Raw genomic sequence first — 11111 nt, 5'->3', positions numbered from 1 at the left:
GCCTGAATATTTGCAGCCAGAGGTGATAATATCTCTCTAGGAGCTGATCCGTCGTCAGTATTGTGGAATAATTATAATGGTAAAGTAAGATTTGGATGGAGAAAGCTGACCCGAGAGCAGCGCTGCCTTTCTTTCGATCCTATGAGTATCGACACATGCCTCAACGACGCACTTTTTAATTTCGATCGCTGTCGGGAAACCGGGCCCAACCAGTGAGACAACCAACCCGGTCTACCCTACATGCCGTCGGCATCTGTTGCGAGTGAATTATATTAAAGCTTGGTGGGTTCTCCTGAAGAGCTGTAGGCTAATTCGTGATGTAAGAGGAAGTCGGCTAACTATAGTGGGTGCCTTCCACAACCTCACAGCGGCTCCAGTCCGACACTGTATGCATTGAGTGTTGGGACCCGTTGGGTTTGATTCACTATCACCGCTGCAGAGGTTGCATTTGGGCAAAGGAAAGCTGTCGCTGGAGTGTTTGGTCGGTTTATGCGATTTTCTAAATTGCGTTGTCATTGGATTTTAAACTATTGTCATCAGGTAAGAAATATTCCAATAGCCTATAATGGCCATATTTACAGATCTATTTTAGGATTACTATTTTCCAGTTTTATCCATACATAGGCGATTTGCTTTTCTCAAATCAAGAGCCTATGAATATCCAATTCAAGACCATGATAATCGGAAAGAGTCTGTTGTAATGAGGTACATTTCTGTCGGATTAATTTAGACCTTTTTGATTTCAGTGCACTGTCGACATGGGATAGCCTACTGTATTTGTTGTAGTCCTCAAAAAACAATTGCGCACCGCAGATAGGCTAGGCATTTGCAGTAATATTTTGCATAATTCCATGGGGAAATGAGAACCCATCAAGAGTAGGCTTGTTCGATACCCCTGTGAGGCAGTATGGAAGAAGAATATCAGTAATTGGGTCAATAACGAGGCTATAGCCTATTACTTGGAATAGCCTATGAATACTTAATCAGTAGGTTATGTTATTGTTTAACGGATTTGTTTAATCTATGACAACCTTTCCAACAAAGGGTTTTAATTTTAAAGGAATTGAAAGCCCAGTAAGCAAAATTACGTTGAAAATATGTATTTTAGAAGTATTTTCCAGACGCTGACATCACCTGCATTTCAGGTGCTGAATTAAAGTTTAGAAATGACCAAAATGTAAATGTAAAAACAAACACTAGCAAAGCATGCTGGGTATTATTCTAATAAGCTCCACTTCCAAACAAGTACAAATCTGGTAGGTGCGGACCAGATCCAAATTTGAACGAATCATAGACGTCTAGGCTATGTTTCACAAGTTTGAAAATCACAGTACAGTACGGAACAGTTTAGTACAGTAGAGCACAGTAGAACACAGAAGAGTACAGTACAATACGGTACAGGACAGTAGAGGTTTATTCAGTAGAGTACAGTACATTACATTACAGTACGGTACGGTACGGTACAGTACAGTTTAATTAATTAGAGTAGAGTACATTAAAGTACAGTATAGTACAGTACAGTTGAGATTAATTCATTAGAGTAGAGTACAGTAGAATGCAGTAGAGCACAGTAAAGTACAGTACAGTAGAGTAGAGTACAGTATAGTTTAATTCAGTAGAGTAGAGTACAGTACAGTAGAGTGCAGTATAGTTTAATTCAGCAGAGTACAGTACAGTTTAGTTCAGTAAAGTACATTAGAGTAAAGTAGGGTACAATACAGTACAGTATAATATACTTTTCTTTACTGTACTCTAGTGTACTCTATGGTATTGTACTGTACTTTTCTTTACTGTGTAATGTACTGTAATGTACTGTACTCTGCTGTGCTCTATTGTACTGTACTGTGCTGTCCAAACTTGTGAAACATAGATGTCTATGATTGATTCAGATTTGGTCCGGTCCGGACCAAATCTGAATCAATTATAGACGTCTGTGTTTGGGCAAAATCAAGGCCGGTCCGGACTGGACCAAATCTGAACCAATTATACAGATCTATGTTTGGCCCAAATATAGGCCGGTACGGACGTTGAAATCAAGGCCGGTCCAAATCTGAACCAAATATAGACATCTATAATTGGTTCAGATTTGGTCCGGATCGGACCAAATCTGAATCAATCATAGACAGCTATGTTTATGACGAATGGAAAATCAACGTCCGAGGACATGACCAAAGAAAGACGCCCAAAAGACGTTGCCTGATGGTAAATGCTTAGTGGGAGGTAACCTATCAGTAAGGTTGCACTGCAACATGCTTCATAACATGTTTATAAGTAAGACAATCTGCAATATGGAATTATTAATAATTCTCTGGCTCTATTCAAGAAGTGTTTTTACATGAAAACTTTTCAAACTTTATAGTGGAAGCTGCACATGAAGTGTAAGTGTTAGGCTACCAATTTGTTTTATTTTAGAGCATGATATGGTAGGTAACCTATAAATCATAAATTATCATCATAACCATGTTATTCCAAAACAAAATGTAGTTTACTGGGCATTCTACAAGTGTATGCATGTCATATTGCTGTTTGATAATGAGTTGACTGGAGAGTTTTTCTATTTGGCCTGAACACTGAGTCAACTGAATGAGATGTATTGTATCACAGATAGCCATCTTGTAATATCATAAACTGTCCAGACACAGGGAAAATGTGGTTTTCCACAGACACTGTTACGTTTCAAAACCGACATGAAAAGCAGACATGCATTTTACATGGCACAGCACATCCAGTTGAACTGAACTTTTACTGACAGCATTGCAGTGGTGAAGTCATTCTTGGTATACCCGAACCCTGTTTGGCACCAGTGCTATCTCAAGTTGTTGTTGAATCAGCTGCATGGTTATGTAAGGCACAGATTGGACATGATGAAATGTTGTGGGGAAGCTAGAGGGAAGACCATGATGAAAATGATGATGTTCACATCAGATCTTGCCATGATACGATGAGAAATGCAGAGATATTACTCCTTCAAGGAGAGGATAGAGTAGACATGTACAAACCAAGTACTATAAAACATTCAAGTCCATCAAGACCCTTTAGACATCGTAAAGCCTTTCCAGATGCATTTAGCTGACACCGTATTCCTCACCTGCCCCCTAACATCCATCATTTGCAACCTTTTTAAACTCACAAGCACTCTCACGAGTCTAATTACTTATTAAACATCCAAAATAACCCACCACCATGAAAAAAATGACATGATGCGAAATATTCTTGTTTAGTTCAACATTTATGACATCTTTGATGATTTTTATGTGTTCCATTTAAAAGCATGCTGAGGAAAATATGCTGTTTCACTGCATGGCCTGGGGATATAGGACAGCCGGGGATGGTTCTTCGGACTGAATATCGCATGAGAAGCCAACTGACAGAAGTGTCTAATAAGTCCTCAAGGATTTGCGCTTGAAATCCTCAATGGCCAAGTGTTCACAGTAAATATACAGATGTAGGATCTTCATTTGAGCCAGTTTGCTACAGCAGGAAAATAATCCTGCAGCAACAGGAAATTATTTTTGGGATTATAATTTAATTTATGGAAATTTTTTGTAGGGGTTGATACGTTTTTTGTTAGGGCAAATCAAGTCTGACATTTTAAAGTGTAAATTACAAAATTTAGAAGCCTGTTTTAACCTTTTTAACCTTGAATACACTGCAAGTGTGATTAAATTACGATCCTTCATCTGTATGAGCTCATATAGTAAAAGGAACCCAAATACATTTTTGCTGGAGAGTATTTGTTTTGAACTGTAAAGCATTGCATTTGGATTCCAACCCCGAGCAGTCCTGTGGAGTGGGCATTGCATGCTGACTCGAAATGGGATATTACATGTCAGTGTAACAAAGGTGCCTCCATGACTTGGTGACATTGCCTTAAGATGCTCAGCCATCTCCATGGCACAGAGTATGCCTAGGCTGAGGCATCCAGAAGAGTCAACAAGGAGAACAGTGTTGTAGATGGAAAATGTGTCTGTTTCTCACTCTGGTCTATATACAGAATGGACTGTATTTCGGATCAGTTAAGATCAGTCTTTATTGTCTTACCTAGAGATTCACATTACGTGTGAATATGAACTCACTTCTCACAATGGATCCGTCTTTATTGTCTTACCTAGAGATTCACATTACGTGTGAATATGAACTCACTTCTCACAATGTTATGAAAAAGTATGCAAACCATCCACAACATGGGGGGAATAAACAAAATGCCATTCTTCAAAGACAAATATGATGTATTTTCCCAAGAGCTACCTTCAAATCTGACATTGTTCATAGTTTGGTTTGCGTAATAGATGAGCTTCTGAACAAATTCTCAACACAACTGTCCCCTTACTTTTCCGATATCTAAACATTATCTGAGCCAACAGCTGCAGACAGCCTCCTCTCTCCCAGAAGATGAATCCACATTTAGGGGGGTATGTTAGCCAGGGTATCTCCTCAGGGAGCAGATACCGTAGATGCATGCTGCTGATCTGCAGAGATGATGCTGTTCACTGCTCAACCATCTCCAATAAATAATCTCCCACGTTTTGAAGTGGGGACGCACAAACACAAATGCATTGTGATGCTTTCATCATGCTGGAGGCCCTTGGTCTCTCTCTCTCTCTCTCTCTCTCTCTCTCTCTCTCTCTCTCTCTCTCTCTCTCTCTCTCTCTCTCTCTCTCTCTCTCTCTCTCTCTCTCTCTTTTTTTTTTTTTTTTTTTTTTTTCTTCTTTCTCTCTCTCTCTCTCTCTCTCTCTCTCTCTCTCTCTCTCTCTCTCCTCTCTCTCCTCTCTCTCTCTCTCTCTCTCTCTCTCTCTCTCTCTCTCTCTCTCTCTCTCCTGTGGTTTAGTCATTAATCTGAGAGCAGGCTAATAACACCATCATCTCATATCCTGTCTCCATATTTTATTACCCTTCGTATGCATTCAAGTGCATCGGGCCATTATTGAATCCCCCTGTCTAAACAACAACCTTGGCACACATCATATATTTAGTGTTCCGCTCTCCCTAGGCCTTGGCTATCACATTACACTCAACTATAATGATGATGATATGTATCACTCTCTCAAACCTCCCTCTAGACCCTATATTAAATTCAGAGTCGAAACCCAATGACATTAAAAAGACCCCCAACACACATACACACTCACACATTACAGATAATTATTTTAGTTAGTGACCGTTGATTATAACTATGTATGTTTCACTGACAGCCCTGTTGTGTTGACTGGACTTAGCGTGTGTTATTGCAACAGTCAGACCTTTTGGACAGCATGTGCTATGCTTGCGTGTGGGTGCTAGGCTAACGTTTATCTGAGATTGAGGGCTTTTTGAAGAATATAGGTCAGTGGAAATAATCTGTGGCCGTTTCCAGGGGTGTTCCATGTTGATGCGTGCTAAACAAACTGTCAGCTGCTGACACAACCTTCCTGATTTAGAGGGTGGGAGGTGGCTTCTGATGGGGCATGGAGAGAGAGAAAGGGTCCCTGGGAGTTAGTATGCGTATCCTCCCCATCCAGTTATCTATCTCATCCCTGCCCTGGGCAGAATAGTACAAGCGAAAACAATATCATGTGTCAGGCCTATTATTTCCATAAGATTCTATATACAGTGGGGAGAACAAGTATTTGATACTCTGCCGATTTTGCAGGTTTTCCTACTTACAAAGCATGTAGAGGTCTGTACTTTTTATCATAGGTACACTTCAACTGTGAGAGACGGAATCTAAAACAAAAATCCAGAAAATCACATTGTATGATTTTTAAGTAATTAATTTGCATTTTATTGCATGACATAAGTATTTGATACATCAGAAAAGCAGAACTTAATATTTGGTACAGAAACCTTTGTTTGCAATTACAGAGATCATACGTTTCCAGTAGGTCTTGACCAGGTTTGCACACACTGCAGCAGGGATTTTGGCCCACTCCTCCATACAGACCTTCTCCAGATCCTTCAGGTTTCGGGGCTGTCTCTGGGCAATACGGACTTTCAGCTCCCTCCAAAGAATTTCTATTGGGTTCAGGTCTGGAGACTGGCTAGGCCACTCCAGGACCTTGAGATGCTTCTTACGGAGCCACTCCTTAGTTGCCCTGGCTGTGTGTTTCGGGTCGTTGTCATGCTAGAAGACCCAGCCACAACCCATCTTCAATGCTCTTACTGAGGGAAGGAGGTTGTTGGCAAAGATCTCGCGATACATGGCCCCATCCGTCCTCCCTTCAATACGGTGCAGTCGTCCTGTCCCCTTTGCAGAAAAGCATCCCCAAAGAATGATGTTTCCACCTACATGCTTCACGGTTGGGATGGTGTTCTTGGGGTTGTACTCATCCTTCTTCTTCCTCCAAACACGGCAAGTGGAGTTTAGACCAAAAAGCTATATTTTTGTCTCATCAGACCACATGACCATCTCCCATTCCTCCTCTGGATCATCCAGATGGTCATTGGCAAACTTCAGACGGGCCTGGACATGCGCTGGCTTGAGCAGTGGGACCTTGCGTGCGCTGCAGGATTTTAATCCATGAAGGCGTAGTGTGTTACTAATGGTTTTCTTTGAGACTGTGGTCCCAGCTCTCTTCAGGTCATTGACCAGGTCCTGCCGTGTAGTTCTGGGCTGATCCCTCACCTTGCTCATGATCATTGATGCCCCACGAGGTGAGATCTTGCATGGAGCCCCAGACCGAGGGTGATTGACCGCCATCTTGAACTTCTTCCATTTTCTAATAATTGCGCCAGCAGTTGTTGCCTTCTCACCAAGCTGCTTGCCTATTGTCCTGTAGACCATCCCAGCCTTGTGCAGGTCTACAATTTTATCCCTGATGTCCTTACACAGCTCTCTGGTCTTGGCCATTGTGGAGAGGTTGGAGTCTGTTTGATTGAGTGTGTGGACAGGTGTCTTTTATACAGGTAACGAGTTCAAACAGGTGCAGTTAATACAGGTAATGAGTGGAGAACAGGAGGGCTTAAAGAAAAACTAACAGGTCTGTGAGAGCCGGAATTGTTACTTGTTGGTAGGTGATCAAATACTTATGTCATGCAATAAAATGCAAATTAATTACTTAAAAATCATACAATGTGATTTTCTGGATTTTTGTTTTAGATTCCGTCTCTCACAGTTGAAGTGTACCTATGATAAAAAGTACAGACCTCTACATGCTTTGTAAGTAGGAAAACCTGCAAAATCGGCAGTGTATCAAATACTTGTTCTCCCCACTGTATTTAGAGAGCTAGCTTGTGTGTCTGCATAGTACATACTGTATTTACAATAGTCATCTTGTTTTTATGATCTCCAATAGCTCTCCTCCCACTCAGATGTCAATATTGTGGTTTTAACATTTGCATGTGTGCGTCACAACATCCTTGATTTTGCAATGCTTTGTACACTACTACCCTTTGTAATCCTTTGTACATTGCCTGTATATGCATCTCATTTCCATGTCTGTATTTGCATACTTTAAATGTCTTGTTCTTTTGCAGTTGACATGTAAACACACTAATGCTACAGTAGTCTACATGAGTCTGTCACGTGTGAGGGGAATGGTCTCAGAGGTTAAGTTTAGGGACTATGGTGTGCACGTGTGGGATGATTCTTTGGCCCCTTTGGCCCCCCAGGTCAAGTTCACAGGCCAGCTAGCCTCCATAGAGATCAGGACTGGATCTGTCAGAAAGACTAAGATGCAGTGAGAGACGAATACCCCTTTCACACTAATGAGCCAAACCAAGCCAGGTGTCGTGACGTGACTTTCATTAATATGGCGACTGTTATTTATCAAATCAACTACACTACTGTTCAAAAGTTTGGGGTCACTTAGAAATGTCATTGTTTTCGAAAGAAAATCATTTTTTTTGTCCATTAAAATAACATCAAATTGATCAGAAATACAGTGTAGACATTGTTAATGGCTATTGTAGCTGGAAACGGCTGATTGTTAATGGAATATCTACATAGGCGTACAGAGGCCCATTATCAGCAACCATCAGTCCTGTGTTACATTTACATTTTAGTCATTTAGCAGACGCTCTTATCCAGAGCGACTTACAGGAGCATTTAGGGTTAAGTGCCTTGCTTAAGGGCACATTGACCGATTTTTCACCTAGTCGGCTCGGGGATTAGAACCAGCGACCTTTCGGTTACAGGCACAACGCTCTTACCCACTAAGCTACCTGCCGCCCCTAATCCAAGTTTATCATTTTAAAAGGCTAATTGATCATTAGAAAACCCTTTTGCAATTATGTTAGCACAGCTGAAAACTGTTGTGCTGATTAAAGAAGCAATAAAACTGGCCTTCTTGAGACTAATTGAGTATCTGGAACATCAGCAATTGTGGGTTTGATTACTCAAAATGATCAGAAACAAATTACTTTCTTCTGAAACTCGTCAGTCTAATCTTGTTCTGAGACATGAAGGCTATTCCATGCGAGAAATTGCCAAGAAACTGAAGATCTCGTACAACGCTGTGTACTACTCCCTTCACAGAACAGCGCAAACTAGCTCTAACCAGAATAGAAAGAGGAGTGGGAGTCTGCGGTGCACAACTGAGCAAGAGGACAAATACATTAGAGTGTCTAGTTTGAGAAACAGATGCCTCACAGGTCAACTGTCCTCAACTGACAGCTTCATTAAATAGTACCCGCTAAACACCAGTCTCAACGTCAACAGTGAAGTGGCGACTCCGGGATGCTGACCTTCTAGGTAGAGTTGCAAAGAAAAAGCCATATCTCAGACTGGCCAATAAAAAGAAAAGATTAAGATGGGCAGTCTGAGATATGGCTTTTTCTTTGCAACTCTGAAAAAGAAAGTAACTACTGATGTTGCATGTGTAATTTAAGATTGTCTACTCAAAGGCAATACATGTGTAAGTTGGCAGATATTAAAACTTAAGTTTAGTCTACCAAGACACAAGGGAGACGTGTCAACTTTGTATCTATGATTGAAAAACAAGGTGTCAGGCTCTGTCGTATTACATTGTTTTAAATCTCAGAATATCAGTGCAAAAATTAGCTACAACTGGATGTTCAAGTATGAATACAAGTAGATGCATTAGGATATATTGTTGCCATAGTGATGATAATGATAGTAAAATCAAACTCTGACCTGTATATGTATTGCCTTATTATCCTGGGCCCGGTTTCCCAAAAGCATCTTAGGGCTAAGTTCATCGTTAGAACCTTCGTAGGAGCATCGCTAAATCACAGAGCTGTTTCCCCTAAACCCTCGTTATTAATGTTGCACTTGAAAATGTTTGTAATCTAACGCCTGACTAAAGCCATTCGTAAAACAGCTAAGTGTGTCGTTAGATGCTTTTCTGCCCTGTTGCATCACTTTATACATTGAAGATCTCCGCTAAACATAGAATGACATGGTTTATCCGTCTCTCTGTGACCGCCAATAACTTCAGAACAAAGTTGACTACCCATACAAAGTTGCCAATGTCTTTGCAATTGATACAAGCAAGCGACGTATAAAAGTTGCTTCAAATGAAAACCGAGATGACTGCATTAAAATATAAACAGTAGGCTATAGCCCTATTTCAGTCATATTGAAATACATTTCATGTTCAGTCAAATGAGTTCTATTTTGCTACTTGTAGGCTACTGTCTGTCATTTGTCTCAATATACACTGAACGAAAATATAAACGCAACATGCAACAATTTCATATATATATATAATTATAGCCAAAAACATTTAAACTCAGTATTTCACAATTCCTGACATTTAATCATAGTAAAAATTCCCTGTCTTAGGTCAGTTAGGATCACCACTTTGTTTTAAGAATGTGAAATGTCAGAATAATAGTAGAGAGAATTATATATTTCAGCTTTTATTTATTTCATCACATTCCCAGTGGGTCAGAAGTTTACATACACTCAACTAGTATTTGGTAGCATTGCCTTTAAATTGTTTAACTTGGGTCAAACGTTTCAGGTAGCCTTCCACAAGCTTCCCACAATAAGTTGGGTGAATTTTGGCCCATTCCTCCTGCCAGAGCTGGTGTAACTGAGTCAGGTTTGTAGGCCTCCTTGCTCGCACATGCTTTTTCAGTTCTGCCCACAAATGTTCTATAGGATTGAGGTCAGGGCTTTGTGATGGCCACTCCAATACCTTGACTTTGTTGTCCTTAAGCCATTTTGCCACAACTTTGGAAGTATGCTTGGTGTCATTGTCCATTTGGAAGACCCATTTGCGACCAAGCTTTAACATCCTGACTGATGTCTTGAGATGTTGCTTCAATATATCCACATAATTTTCCTTCCTCATGATGCCATCTATTTTGTGAAGTGCACCAGTCCCTCCTGCAGAAAAGCACCCCCACAGCATGATACTGCCACCCCCGTGCTTCACGGTTGGGATGGTGTTCTTTGGCTTGCAAGCCTTCCCTTTTTTCCTCCAAACATAACGATGGTAATTATGGCCAAACAGTTCTATTTTTGTTTCATCAGACCAGAGGACATTTCTCCAAAAAGTACGATCTTTGTCCCAATATGCAGCTGCAAACCGTAGTCTGGCTTTTTTATGGCGGTTTTGGAGCAGTGGCGATATAGGACTCGTTTTACTGTGGATATAGATACTTTTGTACCCGTTTCCTCCAGCATCTACACAAGGTCCTTTGCTGTTGTTGTGGTATTGATTTGCACTTTTCACACCAAAGTACGTTCATCTCTAGGAGACAGAACGCGTCTCCTTCCTGAGCGGTATGACGGCTGCGTGGTGCCATGGTGTATATACTTGCGTACTATTGTTTGTACAGATGAACGTGGTACGTTCAGGCGTTTTGAAATTGTTCCCCAGGATAAACCAGACTTGTGGAGGTCTACAATTTTTTTTCTGTGGTCTTGGCTGATTTCTTTTGATTTTCCCATGATATCAAGCAAAGAGGCATCGTTTGTTAACAAGAAATTTGTGGAGTGGTTGAAAAACGAGTTTAAATGACTCCAACCTAAGTGTATGTAAACTTCCGACTTCAACTGTATATATATATATATATATATATATATATATATATATATATATATATATATATATATATATATATATATACAGTGGGGAGAACAAGTATTTGATACACTGCCGATTTTGCAGGTTTTCCTACTTACAAAGCATGTAGAGGTCTGTCATTTTTATCATAGGTAAACT

General features: G+C 40.5%; 1 protein-coding gene across 1 annotated transcript in view; it reads left to right on the top strand.

Annotated features, from left to right (window-relative positions):
* The first annotated feature begins 232 nt into the window (after positions 1-232).
* Positions 233-11111, top strand: part of LOC121554903 (calcitonin gene-related peptide type 1 receptor) — a 56373-nt gene continuing 45494 nt past the window's right edge. Inside the window, exon 1 of the mRNA XM_041868620.2 lies at positions 233-540. The gene's annotated coding sequence lies outside the window, so the exon portion shown is untranslated. The remainder of the gene's footprint in view (positions 541-11111) is intronic.

Source organism: Coregonus clupeaformis, chromosome 4 (assembly GCF_020615455.1).
Source record: "Coregonus clupeaformis isolate EN_2021a chromosome 4, ASM2061545v1, whole genome shotgun sequence".
Lineage (NCBI taxonomy): Eukaryota > Metazoa > Chordata > Actinopteri > Salmoniformes > Salmonidae > Coregonus > Coregonus clupeaformis.
Note: the sequence above shows the minus strand (reverse complement) of the source record. Positions and strands in the feature narration are given on the sequence as shown.